Raw genomic sequence first — 12,086 nt, forward strand, 5'->3', positions numbered from 1 at the left:
TTATTTATTTATTTATTTATCTTCTGTTGTTGTGACTAGAGTCAAGGCATAGATGAAGTGAGGCGCGAGGGCCCTACTACTGGATGCCCATAGTCCCAAATCTTTCTTCCCTGTTTCATGGCGCCAAGGGGACGGTTCACAGTAAATGCGGAGGGCTCCCTCCCCTCCCCCACCCCCACTCCCACGGTCCCCTCCCACAGGACAGAGGCAGCTAGGGGCCAAGGAAGGGAGAAGGCGCAGCTGCCAAGGCTTGTTTCAAGTGGAAAGTGGACGGCAGAAGCCCTCAGTCCCAGTTGCTCAACAACCCCAAACTCCTGCCCGGGATGTACATGGAAGGCACAGAAGTGTGGACAGACGGAACTCAGAAGAACTGCTGCTTAATAACGATTATGTGCCTCCTTCCCTGGGGAGCTACTGACCTCATTGTCACGCCCCAGGGGTCCACAGGAAGGGCCGGTCAGGTAGCCTCCCTGCCTTTGCCAAGAATGAGCATCTTGCTAAGGGAGGGCAAGGGGCAAACGTGTAGTGAGCTCTTTCCGTGAGCCGACACTGAGCACCAAATCTGACACCCATTCTCTCTCTCTCATTCAGTCTTCACCGCAACCATGTAAACCGAGTGTCCTTACTCCAGAGGAGGGGAAACTGAGGCTCGGTTCATGAGGCCAGTCTCGGCTGCGCCGAGGTAACAGACGGTCCCGGGAATCTCAGTGGTTTTATGTAGCTCAAGTCCATTTCCCACTTTCATAGTAGCTCTCCGTGCAGTGACTCAGCGATCTCAGTGGCCTTGACCCTTCCGCACACCGTGTCCACGCCAGGACTCCTTCCACAATCACTGGGGCAGGGCAGGAGGGAGCCTGGAGAACCAGGCCCACGGGGTTCACTCCGCCTGGAAATGATCTAGTCCCATGGCCCCACCCAGCCGCCAGCGAGCTGCATCTTCGCACTCCTGGGAGAGGAGGAGGCCCAGAGAGTGGGGAACCCTAGAGCACGTGGACCACAGGGACGTTTCACGACTCGCAGGTAGTAAATGGCAGAACGAAAACGTAAACTGCCCCACAGCTCAAGAAAACCGAAAGGAGGGAGGTGAAAAGACTTGACATGCTCAGAGCTCGTCCCTGAAATACTCAGACTAGAACTCAGTTCTTCCACAGCCTAATCTGAAGCTCTTCCCAACACGTAAAAGTCTCTGTAAAAGATCACCTTTTCGGGGAGCCTGGGTGGCTCAATGGGTTAAAGCCTCTGCCTTCAGCTCAGGTCATGATCCCAGGATGCTGGTATCAAGCTCCTCGTTGGGCTCTCTGCTCAGCAGGGAGCCTGCTTCCGCCCCCTCTCTCTCTGCCTGCCTTTCTGCCTACTTGAGATCTCTGTCAAATAAATAAATAAAATATTAAAAAAAAAAAAAAGATCACCTTTTCCCCTTAAATCATCTCCTCTCTACCTCCTCCCTAATGCCTCAGATCCCACCATCAGGACTTGGTGCCTTCTTGGGGCCCTTCTTTGGGGGAGGTCATTGTCAACGCATACAAAACCACTGAAGTGTCATATTGTGTAGCCAAGAACATTCCAGACAGAATTAAAAGAATGGAGAGATCAGGGTGAATGGGAGAGTCCAGGAAGGCTGCACTGAGAAGCCGCTGGCTTTGGTGAGATGTGATTAAAGGGGGAGTTCATTCCCAGTGAAAATTCCTTCCTAATTCTCTTTCCTCCTCCATTCTGTTCTACTGCGTTTAAAAGTCTGCAGAGAGGTGCCTGGATGGTTTGGTCATTGGGCATCTGACTCTTGCTTTTGTCTCAGGTCATGATCTCAGGATCCTGGGATCAAACCCTACGTTGGGCTCCTTGCTCAACAGGGAGTCTGCTTGTCCCTCTGCCCCTCCCCTCTTCATGCGCGTGCACACACGCACATGCTCTCTCTCAAATAAAATCTTAAAAAGAAAAGAAGATTCTCTCTCTTTCCCTCTCCCTCTGCTCCTTCCCCCTTGAATGAATGAATGTATGAATAAATATTTTTTAAAAATAAAAATCTACAGAGTGCCTTTCATTTACCATTTTATTTAATTTTCTGAACAATTCTATTAGGGAATTGAGAGGTTAGTCAGATCTTTCTTCCCATTTGACAAAAAACTGAAACCTACAAGAGTATAAAGTGGCTTAGAGCGAATCAGAGCCTAAACCTGAATAAAGAAGCAAAACTATTAAAAAGGAATAATCATCAATCTTTGTGTGTATGTAAGGAAACTTTCATATTCAGAACCACCTGGTGGTGTATAAATTAATACACTTTATAAAAATCAAGTTTTTGGTATGAAATATTTCATACTAATAACAGAATTTATATAACACATATATAATATTTAGAATAATAAAACACTCTATCTACCACCTTGCTTATGACCAATGTTCTAAAACATTAGGTCACTTTAAGTTTTACAAATGATATATACCAAAATATTTAGCCAAAATTCAAATCATGCAGAAGATGGAAACTTTAAAGCCCCCTTTCTCATCATGTCAACCTCTACATCCCACACCCCAGGAATAACAACTGTTAGCACCTGGACCCGTGAACTCTATATGTTCATTCTGGAAAACAAGCCAGCCATATACACATATGTGTGTGTATCAAAAGTCATTTTAAAAACATCTGTAACAGGAAGCCAAAGATAGTTCAGTCTGTTGAGCATCCCCTTGGTCATGAGACCAAGCCCTGCGTGGGGCTCTGTGCTGGGCATGTGTGCAATCTGCTTAAGATTTCCTCTCTGCCCCCTGGGGATAAAAAATATATTATATGTTTATTAAGAAATTTAAAAAATTAAAAAAAAAAGATTCCTTCTCTCTGTCTCCCTCTGCCCCTCTCCCTGCTCTTTGTATTTCTTTCTCTCAAATAAATAAATAAATAAAATCTTTTAAAAAAATATCTATACCTTTGGTCCTGTCACTCCAGACCTCCCAGGCTTCCATCTTTCCTAGAAATGGCCAAATTCATCCCCACACGAGTCTTTTCCCCCTGTGGTTTCCTCTGGGACTCTGTTTACCCAGACTGGCTTATGGTTGGATGTCCATTCAAGTCTCAGCTCAAAAAAAAAAAAATAAAGTCTCAGGTCAAATGCCACCCTGAGAGGCTGCTCATGGTCACCTGTCTAGACTTGTTTGCTCCCTCTCCTCACAAAAACCTCCTGGTACACATTAGGAATGCACTTTTTAGTCCAGAGGATAAAGATCCCCTCGTGAAACCAGCCCCTGGTCTACTTTGGTGAGGGATGTTATTTGACTTACCTTGGAACCCTGGCAGCTACTTCTGCAAAGAAAGAGTTCTCATTGCCTTTCAAGACTCTAAAAGACTAGCTGAGTGGGAAGGCAGGCCAGCCTGGGGCCAACCTGACTGTCATTTCTTCCAGCAATCTTTCAGATACAGATGCTGCAGGCAGGAAAGTTGCCCTCCCACTAACACGTTTTCCTTCTTGGCTTCTAAAACAAAGAAGAGGTAAAGAAAATTCAATGGGTGAGAGTCTCTGTCAAAATAACACCTAGGCAACACTTAATTAAGATGAATAATTTCAACACTCTCAAGTCAGACAATGGAAATATTAAGAGTTTCCACCAAAACATAAACTGGGCCAAGTGGGCGGGGTCTCCAGAAGCCTCTGAGAACATTCCCATTTGGGGGAGTCAGGGAGTGGCTTCTTGCTTAGGGGTGGGGAGGGGGTTAACTAATGACTCAGTTATTTCATGTGTTAAGCATTAAGCTTGCCACCTGTGCCTTTGTATTTCAGATGTGCCTTTTCTGGCAAACCCGGGAGCCTTTCCAGCCCTCTTCTCCATTTTCTGCTTCCTGCGATGGACAGTGAAAAACCCCAAAATTCACTTTCCCAGTCTCCCCAGCAGCTAAGCGTGACCTGTCTTTGCCGATGAGAACCAAGGGGACATCTATACAAGGACCTAAGAATGTTTTTTCCCTGTTTGACAAGAGAAGAGAAGCCCAAAACCAAACTCATCATATGGGCCCTGCACCTCATTCCCAACTTTGACCCCTGTCCTGTGGGTGAATGATTCCAGGAGCTATGGCAGCCATTTTGCAATCATGAGGTGACCAGCCTAAGGATCAAAAAGCCCTCTAATAATGGTTTGTCCTCATTTACATCAGGGGGGTTGCTGAACCCACCCTGGAGGAACCCTGGAATCTAACTCCTAAAATAAATTTCTTTACAGTTCCAGTTAGTGGTTTTCAGAGTTTGTGGTTAAATTAGCATGTTGGAATCACCTGGGAAGCTTTTAAGATTCCTGATGCCCAAGCCACAGCCCCTACCGGTAAAATCAGCATTTCTCGGAGGTCTGCGGAAGGTGGGGTGGTACTCAGGCACCAATATTTTTAAAAATCTGGTGATTCCAACGTACAGCTAATTTGAGACCCAGCTGCATAAGCCAGTATTTATGTGCTTACAAATCACCTGGGAATTCATTAAACTAAGACTGATTCAGTAGGTCTGAGCTTCTATATTTTTAGCAAGACCCCAGTTAATGTCGAAGCTGTAGGTTCAGGGACCATACTTTGAGTTGCGAACATCACTGTTACATTGGTTTAAGGCATCCTCATCCTAACTGGTTCACCCAGGTTCTAGAGGTAAAAATGCATCCTCATTATTTCACTAGTGTGGGTGGAGGAAGCCCTCTGGGAATGGGGAGACAGCAAGAAGAGCCTCTCCCTTCTTGCTGTAGACACAGAGGTCTCCCTTCTTGCTAATAGACACAGAGGTCTATTAGCCCCTTTGTGTCATCAGGCCCCCAAGCAGAGCCGATGGCTTCTTAAGCCAATGCCTCATCTAAGTAGTAAGAAAATCCTGGGCTGTGAGGCTGGCTGTTTGCTGATGTCCCATCCCGTGCGGGATCCCAGCCTGGCCAGCTCTTAGGACCCACCCAGGCCTATGGAGCCTGGGGCAAAAGGGCTCTAAGTAGAGCTCCCCCTTTATCTTGGGGCCCTTCTCCACCCGTCTCCATCTCAGCTCTGCTCTTGGCTATTTAAGCATCTTTCCCCTTGTTTGCTAAAAGTCAGAGACTTTTTAGTCTTGGCAGAGGCCCTCCATCCCCTTCAGAACTGCCTGCATATTTCTCCTTCCTTATGTCTTTCCTTCCAGTCTCCGGGACCACATGCCGGCCTCCCGACTGACAGTCCGCGTCTACTTCTGCAGCTCTGAAAGTTCTCAGCAAGGTCATCGGGGCCCGCGACCTTCTTCACCCTGCAGGTCCCACTGGCTAATCTCTGGCTCCATTTCCCTGTTCCCTTGCGTAGCAAACGCCCTTCAGGGACATTTGTCTTCCCTTGCACCTGGGTGTCCCGCTGTCCCACGCATGCCTGCACCCACTCTTCCGAGGCCTCAGTCCCCATCACCCCGCTGAGGCTCTCTTGTCCACGTCACCCGCGGCCTCCAGCAAGCGGGTCTAAGTGTTCTCACCCGTGAGCAGTCTGGGTGCCAGGTCAGCCGGCCCCTTTCCTGCCAGTGTGCCTTCACTTGGTCACCTCGCCTTGCCCTCTGGTTTCATCTTTCTTGTCCAGCTCCTCTTGTCAGGTCTACCTGGGCTGGTTCGGCCTCCTCTGGCGGACCTCCGTGGTAGAGGCCTGGGGCTCGGTGCTCACTTGGCTGCTTCTCCCTTCTCAGTTTCTCCAGGGGTCCCATCTCTCCCAGGGCTGTCAGCTCCACCTGTCAGCCCCACCTGTAAGCCAGCCCCGACCCCACCCCAGATCCAGCCTCACAGCCTCCCATCCCCAGCCACAAGCCAGAGTCTCCACAGTTGGACACCTCAAGCGTCATGGGTCCCCAGCAGAATTCTTAACTTCCCCTCGCCAGCACTGGGGACTTGGAAACTCAGGAGGCAAACCTAGGAACCCGCCTTGCCTCCTCCCTTTTCCTCACACCTGCCTCCATCCCAGCATCGAATCCTCCTGTCTCAACTTCCCCGAGAGTCGGCAGCTTTCAAATCCCTCGTTCCTCGCTCCTCCCAAGCCAACCTGTGGCCTCCCGTCACGACGCACAGAAAAAGTGGGGCCCCGTGGGTCGCAGAGATGCAGCCCTGCCTACCTCTGCCCCCCCGTTTGCCACCACACTCTCCTTCCCTGCACGGTAGCCATGCTGACCTCCTTGTCATGCCTCAAGCTCCTTCTGGGAGCAGAACCTCCATACCGACGGGTTCCTTCCCCCCTTCCCTCCATCCAATCTGCGAGCTCCATTCCTTTCCCTCAGGCCTCTGCTCACTGCCTTCCAAGGCTTCCCCCGCCCAGGAGCCGAAAGAGCTCACCTTTCCACCCCAACCACTCCCTCTCCCCTTATCTCGCTTCATCTTTCTTCCTGATACCACTGACCTGATTAGGTTCTGTACTGACGTGTTCGCAGTTTGGTGTCTGTTCCCCTCCTTCTCCACTAGAGCCCGGCTTTGTTGGCGTCATTCAGGGCTGACTTGCAGAACCAAGCAAGGTGCCTGGCTCCTAGCAAGTGTTGACTGAATGCGTGAGCCTGTGTTGACTGGACTCATGCTATGAGAAAGGGGCCTCGGCTCAGGCTAATGCACCTAAAAGACCACAAGTCTGCCCCAGAGCCACTTCTGGAATAGAAGCCAGAGTCCGTTCCCGAGATGGTCCCGTGGTCACTGGAGCCACAGCTGCTGCCCCCTGGGGTCAGCCTCCCAGGGATCCCTCAGCCAGCCCTGGGGGCCATTTAGATCCTGGTCTCTTTCATTCCTGGTCCTGGGGCGCCGCAGGCCCAGGAACAGCTGGGTCAGATCTGTGGGCTAGGAGCAGGGGTTCTCGGAGCTCTCCTGGGACTCAAAGTCACCCCGCCCTCCAACAGGCCTTTTCTGTCTGGCATGCAGCTTCCCTGGGGGTTGGTGTGAGTTCTCGTATGGGTCTCTTCAGCCAGGCTGGGAGGTTAGAGAAGCCTATCTTGGAGGCTGTGCTAGGGCAAGCTGATTAGCCCCAGGAGCGCATTAGAGGAAGCAAAGAAATGGATGGATGGATGGATGGATGGATGGATGGATGGATGGATGGAGAAGTAAGTGAAAGCTCCTCTTGCCTCTTAGTTTACCATCCTTGAAATTCTACTCTTAGAAATTCATTGTTTTGGGATGCCTGGGTGGCTCCATCAGTTAATCATCTGCCTTCAGCTCAGGTCAAGATCCCTGGGTCCTGGGATTGGAGTCCCTCTCAGGCTCCCTGCTCAGTGGGGAGTCTGCTTCTCCCTCTCCTCCCCGACCACACTCTCTCTAGCTCTCTCTTGCGTGCTTTCTCACACAAATTAAAAAAAGATTTTTTTTTTTTTTTTTTTAATGTAGGCTCCACACCCATCATTGGACCGAACAGGGTGCTTGAATTCACAGCCCTGAGATCTAGATCTGAGCTGAGCTCAAGAGTTAGACTCAGGCGGCTGAGCCCCTCAGGTGCTCCAGAAATTCATTCTTAGGGAATGAGAGGAATGTGGCTCTGCCTCCTGCAAGAAGCCCCCACCCAGCCCCCCTCCACAGACTTGCGTCCTCATGCCCCCAGGGTCTCCCCCCACCTCCACCAGGTAGCCCTGGGGGCCAGGCCTGCTTCTTCCTCTCCCTGGCATCCTTCAGAAATTCCTACACCTTACTGTGCAAATAAAATCATAAGAAAATAAGAAAAAAGGAATCCCTCAGGGATGGGTCAGAGGCATAGATTCATCTGGTTTGGGGCCCACGCCCGGAGGCTGTATTGTAAGCTAACACTCCTGTCTTGTCACACAAAGACCCTCAGGCGACACCAGAAGGGACTGTGTAAGCCACACGTCTGCCTGGGCCTCTGCCACGAGACCTTGATTTGGACAGTCTGGGGCACCCTGGGCCTTGGGACCTGAATGCCCTTGGCTCCCACACCCACGGCGCCCCCCGTGGACACCACCCCGCCTTCCCCGGGTGCCTGGGCCAGGGAACCACTGACTCCAGTCTGGCTAACAGGGGTTGACTGGCCTGGAGGCCCTGGTCCAAGGGCATCTCTCCGGATGGGCTGAGTCACCGGGCCGCGCCGCCAGCCGAGAACAATTCTGCCTGGCGAGCATTTCTGAAGAAGCCCTGTGCCAGGCCCTTGTTGGTTGCTGGGGAAATGCAGGGAGACATGGTCCTCTCAGAGTTTCCATTCACCATGAACAGTCAGAGCTCGGGAAGCGGCTGGACAGCCTCACCAGGCTCTGGTGATGAAGTGCAGGGTAGGGGGAGGAAATGGCTGTGGGCGAGGGGCTCCTAGCAGTGCCAGACTGGCTCAGGTGGTTTCCTGCCCCAACCCCCACCCCAAACCTGCGGGGAGGACCTGTTATGGGAGCGGAAGCAGTGTCCACAGCGTTGAAGGTCTGGCCCTGTACAACAAGTGTCTTAACTACTGTTCTGTCTCTGTCTAGATGCTTTGTGGGGGCCATAAAGAGAGTCCAGGGAGCCAGACTCTGACGTTTAACCCTGAGGGTTAGAGGGATCTTGGATGCTTGCCGTCCTGGGGTTAGGATCCCTCCATCAGCTGGGGAGTTGGGAGCAGCCCCAACCCCCTCAAGTCCTCTGTGTCCAAGAGCCCTCAACATGCAACATACTGGCTCGCTCTGTCTGCTCTAAGACCCTAGGGATTCTGCCCTTACTCCCCTACCAGACTGGGAGACCCATTAAGGGTGGGGGGACAGGATTCCCCCTTCCCCACCCCACCTCTCCTGGGCAGAGCAGGCCCCCAGCCTATCAGGTACCAGAGGGCTGTCCTTGGCACAAGACTTCTGGGCCAGGGGTGGGGTGGGGGGTGCAGGGTCTGCAAAGCTGAGAGTGGCCTTCGGCTAGAGAGGCGATGTAGAGAAGCCAGGGGTCAGCAGCCCAACCCAGCCTAGCTGAGTGACCCTGCACTTAAGCTGTCTGTGCCTCAGCATCCTCAGCTACAAACTGGAGAAATTTATTGTTGTACCTACCTCCTCACCTTGTTGTGAGCGTGGCTAGAGCACCTGTACAGCTCAATACATCAGGATCAAAGTATTGTCTGTTGCTGTTATTGACATCATGCTATCATTACTGGTGTCTAGTTCCCAGTTTGGCTCCCGGCCAGCCCGTTACCAACCTTGGATTTTGAGCTTGGCCGGGACTTCTCTGCCCTGTTTCTTAATCCTGGGGGTGGTCAGGTGGTGGGCACCGTATCCGCAAAGCCAAGGGCACTCAGCCTTGGCTGCATGTTAGAACCACCTCCAGCTGGGGAACCTTTAAAAGTCCCCATGCTCCATTAAAGAAAAATCCATAGCTGTAGGATCCAGGCATCAATATTTCTTAAAGCTCCCCAAGAGAGTCCAACCGGCAGCCAAAACAGAGACCCAGTACTCGATGCTCGCTCATTTCTCATGCACAGGAGAGCCAGGTCTCCAGTGGCTGGAGACTGGTTTGGGGGTCAGACAAGTGGCTCTTGACCTACTAGCCACATGACCTTGGGCAAGTTCCTTAAGGCTTCTCTGACTCAGCTTCCTCATTTCTAAAATGGCAGGCAGTATCGGGGCTCCTGAGTGGCTCAGTTGTTAAGCGTCTGCTTTCAGCTCAGGTCATAATCCCAGGGTCCTAGAATCAAGGCTCCCTGGAACTGGGCTCCCTGCTCATCAGGAAGCCTGCTTCTCCCTCTCCCACTACCCTTGCTTGTGTTCCCTCTCTAGCTATATCTCTCTGTCAAATAAATAAATAAAATCTTTAAAAAGGGGGGGCAGTGCCAACCTCACAGGTGGGTTTTGAGGAATTACATCAAGTTAAATAGGGTGCCTGATATGTAATAGGAATTTAATATGTATTATTATTAATAGTCCCTAGCTCATAACCTCATCGATTGAGTACACCTTCCAACACGCTCAAGAAGATGTTACCCACCCTCTCCCCACACATACATTTAAATCTTCCTCCTGAGGGGCGCCTGGGTGGCTCAGCGGATTAAAGCCTCTGCCTTCGGCTCAGGTTGTGATCCCAGGGTCCTGGATCGAGCCCCACATCGGGCTCTCTGCTCGGTGGGGAGCCTGCTTCCTCCTCTCTCTCTGCCTGCCTCTCTGCCTACTTGTGATCTCTGTCTGTCAAATAAATAAATAAAATCTTTAAAAAGAAATAATAAAAAAAAAATCTTCCTCCTGAGACTGCATGAGTCCAAATGTGCCGTTTGTCAGTCCCACTCTCGCCTCACACTATTGCCAACTAGTTTCTTGGGATTATTTTAATGCTTCTAAAGTTGCCCCTGGGTCCCATCTTAGAAGGTTCTTTGTGTCTTCCTTAGGTCTGATGTGTGAGGCATTGCTATTACTAGGGGGTCCCCCCAGGACAGGACTTTCTCATTTGGAGTCTTCAAATCCCTGGGTTAGGAATGGAGAAGGACGGTGCCCCATGCATTCACCCACCCCCTCAAAAAAAAAAAAAAAAGCTGCACAGCCTGATTGAAATGTTGTTTCCTTGCTTTGGGCTAAAATTATCTCACCTCTTACTGATTGGAAGCCCTGGCAGTAAAATGCCTTTGATTAATTAAGATGCAAAAATAGATCAATGATTACCTATTACATTCATTTTTCCTCCACAAACCTCTCAAAAATGAAGATTTCTAGGGTGCCTGGGTGGTTCAGTGGGTTAAAGCCTCTGCCTTCAGCTCAGGTCATGATAGCCAGGGTCCTGGAAGCATCCAGCTCTCTGCTCAGCAGGGAGCCTGCTTCCTCCTCTCTCTCTGCCTGCCTCTCTGCCTGCTTGTGATCTCTGTCTGTCATATAAAAAAAAAAAAAAAAGAAGATTTCTAGAGAAAAATCCTGGCCACAGGAGGGGTCATTGGTAATGGCACAGTCAGGGATCCCTAGATAGGACAGGATCAATCAAAATGTGGTGGTGATATGAGTCTCCCCAATTCATATCCAGGCATTGGCACTCAGGTTAAAACTAAGATGCTGTTCTGGCAGGAAGGGCTGATTTTTGTCCTCTGAGGAAGGATCAGGAGGCCGGACCCACAAAACCTGTCTGCCCCACTAGGCCAGAACTAATGTCTGAGCTGAGAGTTAGGAGCTGAATTATAGGGAAACCACCATGGTCGAGCCTCTGCCTTAAGAGACATGATTATTATAATAGATGCCATCTCTGTGCTCCTACCAGATACCAAGCATCTGACATACCCTCTCTTGCTAAGTTCTCCCAGCAATCCTATGAATTAGATGCTAATCTCCCCAGAGAGAGTTTCTTCATTCCATCATTTACAAAAATATTTATTGAGCTCTCCCCATATGCTCAGCTGTTTTGGGGAGTGAAAGCCAACACAGTCCCTGCCTCACCAACTTTACGGCGGGTCTAGTGGGGGAGACTAATATTACTTGGACAATACATAGATCAATGTGTCAGAATCCTTTTGGCAACATGTCAGATTGACCTATTTCAGTTTTCTTTTCCCTTGCTACCATATGCTGCGTAGAACATGAGACAACACAGCTGAGCTCAAAAGAAAGAAAAGAAAATCCTCAGATTCCAGAGATAATGCACAAACTCAAATCCAGGGTAAGGAATGGGAACTCCGCCTAAGATTCATGGGGTTTTGACTAGGCAAAGGCTCTCAGGCCTGGAGCCTGGAGTTCTAAGGTCCTTTCAAAGACTGGAGATAGCCCTAGGCTGTTTGAGGCAGGAGAGCTGGAATTCATCTCCCTGAACTTATCCTTTTAAGGCTTGGAACCTTAAAAAAGAGCCCTAGTCAGGGAAAAAGGAGGCTGGGAAAATTCTACCAACCTGGCCTGCATAAGGAGCAACAACACTTTTTCAGCATCCTGGGCTTGGATGAGAGAAAAGTTGCTGTGAAAGGTGGAAGTTCTGGGCCTGACCCCCATGGAAGAGAGGTGGACTCCTCTCACTCCATCCCTGGCCCCAGGACTCTTGCACCAAAAGTTAATGTACAAATTAGCCCAGAACTTAATACCCTGAAAGAAGCAAGCCCCAAAGTACTCTGTAAGAACATTTTCACAAAGTAGGGCTCACAATATCCCATTAACAAAAACAACTCCCAGTGAAGATGAGTTCCCAATCAAAATTACAAACCATGCAGTGAAAGAAACTATCAATAAGAGAAATCAGTA

At 50.1% G+C, this 12,086-nt stretch overlaps 1 long non-coding RNA gene across 1 annotated transcript in view; it reads right to left on the reverse strand.

The window, feature by feature from the left end:
- Positions 1 to 2,032: 2,032 nt before the first annotated feature.
- Positions 2,033 to 12,086, reverse strand: part of LOC131998867 (uncharacterized) — a 37,063-nt gene continuing 27,009 nt past the window's right edge. The window contains exons 3-4 of the long non-coding RNA XR_009398901.1: positions 3,277 to 3,468; positions 2,033 to 2,766 (exon numbers count right to left, since the gene is read on the reverse strand). This is a non-coding gene — a long non-coding RNA (uncharacterized LOC131998867). The remainder of the gene's footprint in view (positions 2,767 to 3,276; positions 3,469 to 12,086) is intronic.

The sequence above is a fragment of the Mustela nigripes genome, chromosome 13, assembly GCF_022355385.1.
Source record: "Mustela nigripes isolate SB6536 chromosome 13, MUSNIG.SB6536, whole genome shotgun sequence".
NCBI classification, from domain to species: domain Eukaryota; kingdom Metazoa; phylum Chordata; class Mammalia; order Carnivora; family Mustelidae; genus Mustela; species Mustela nigripes.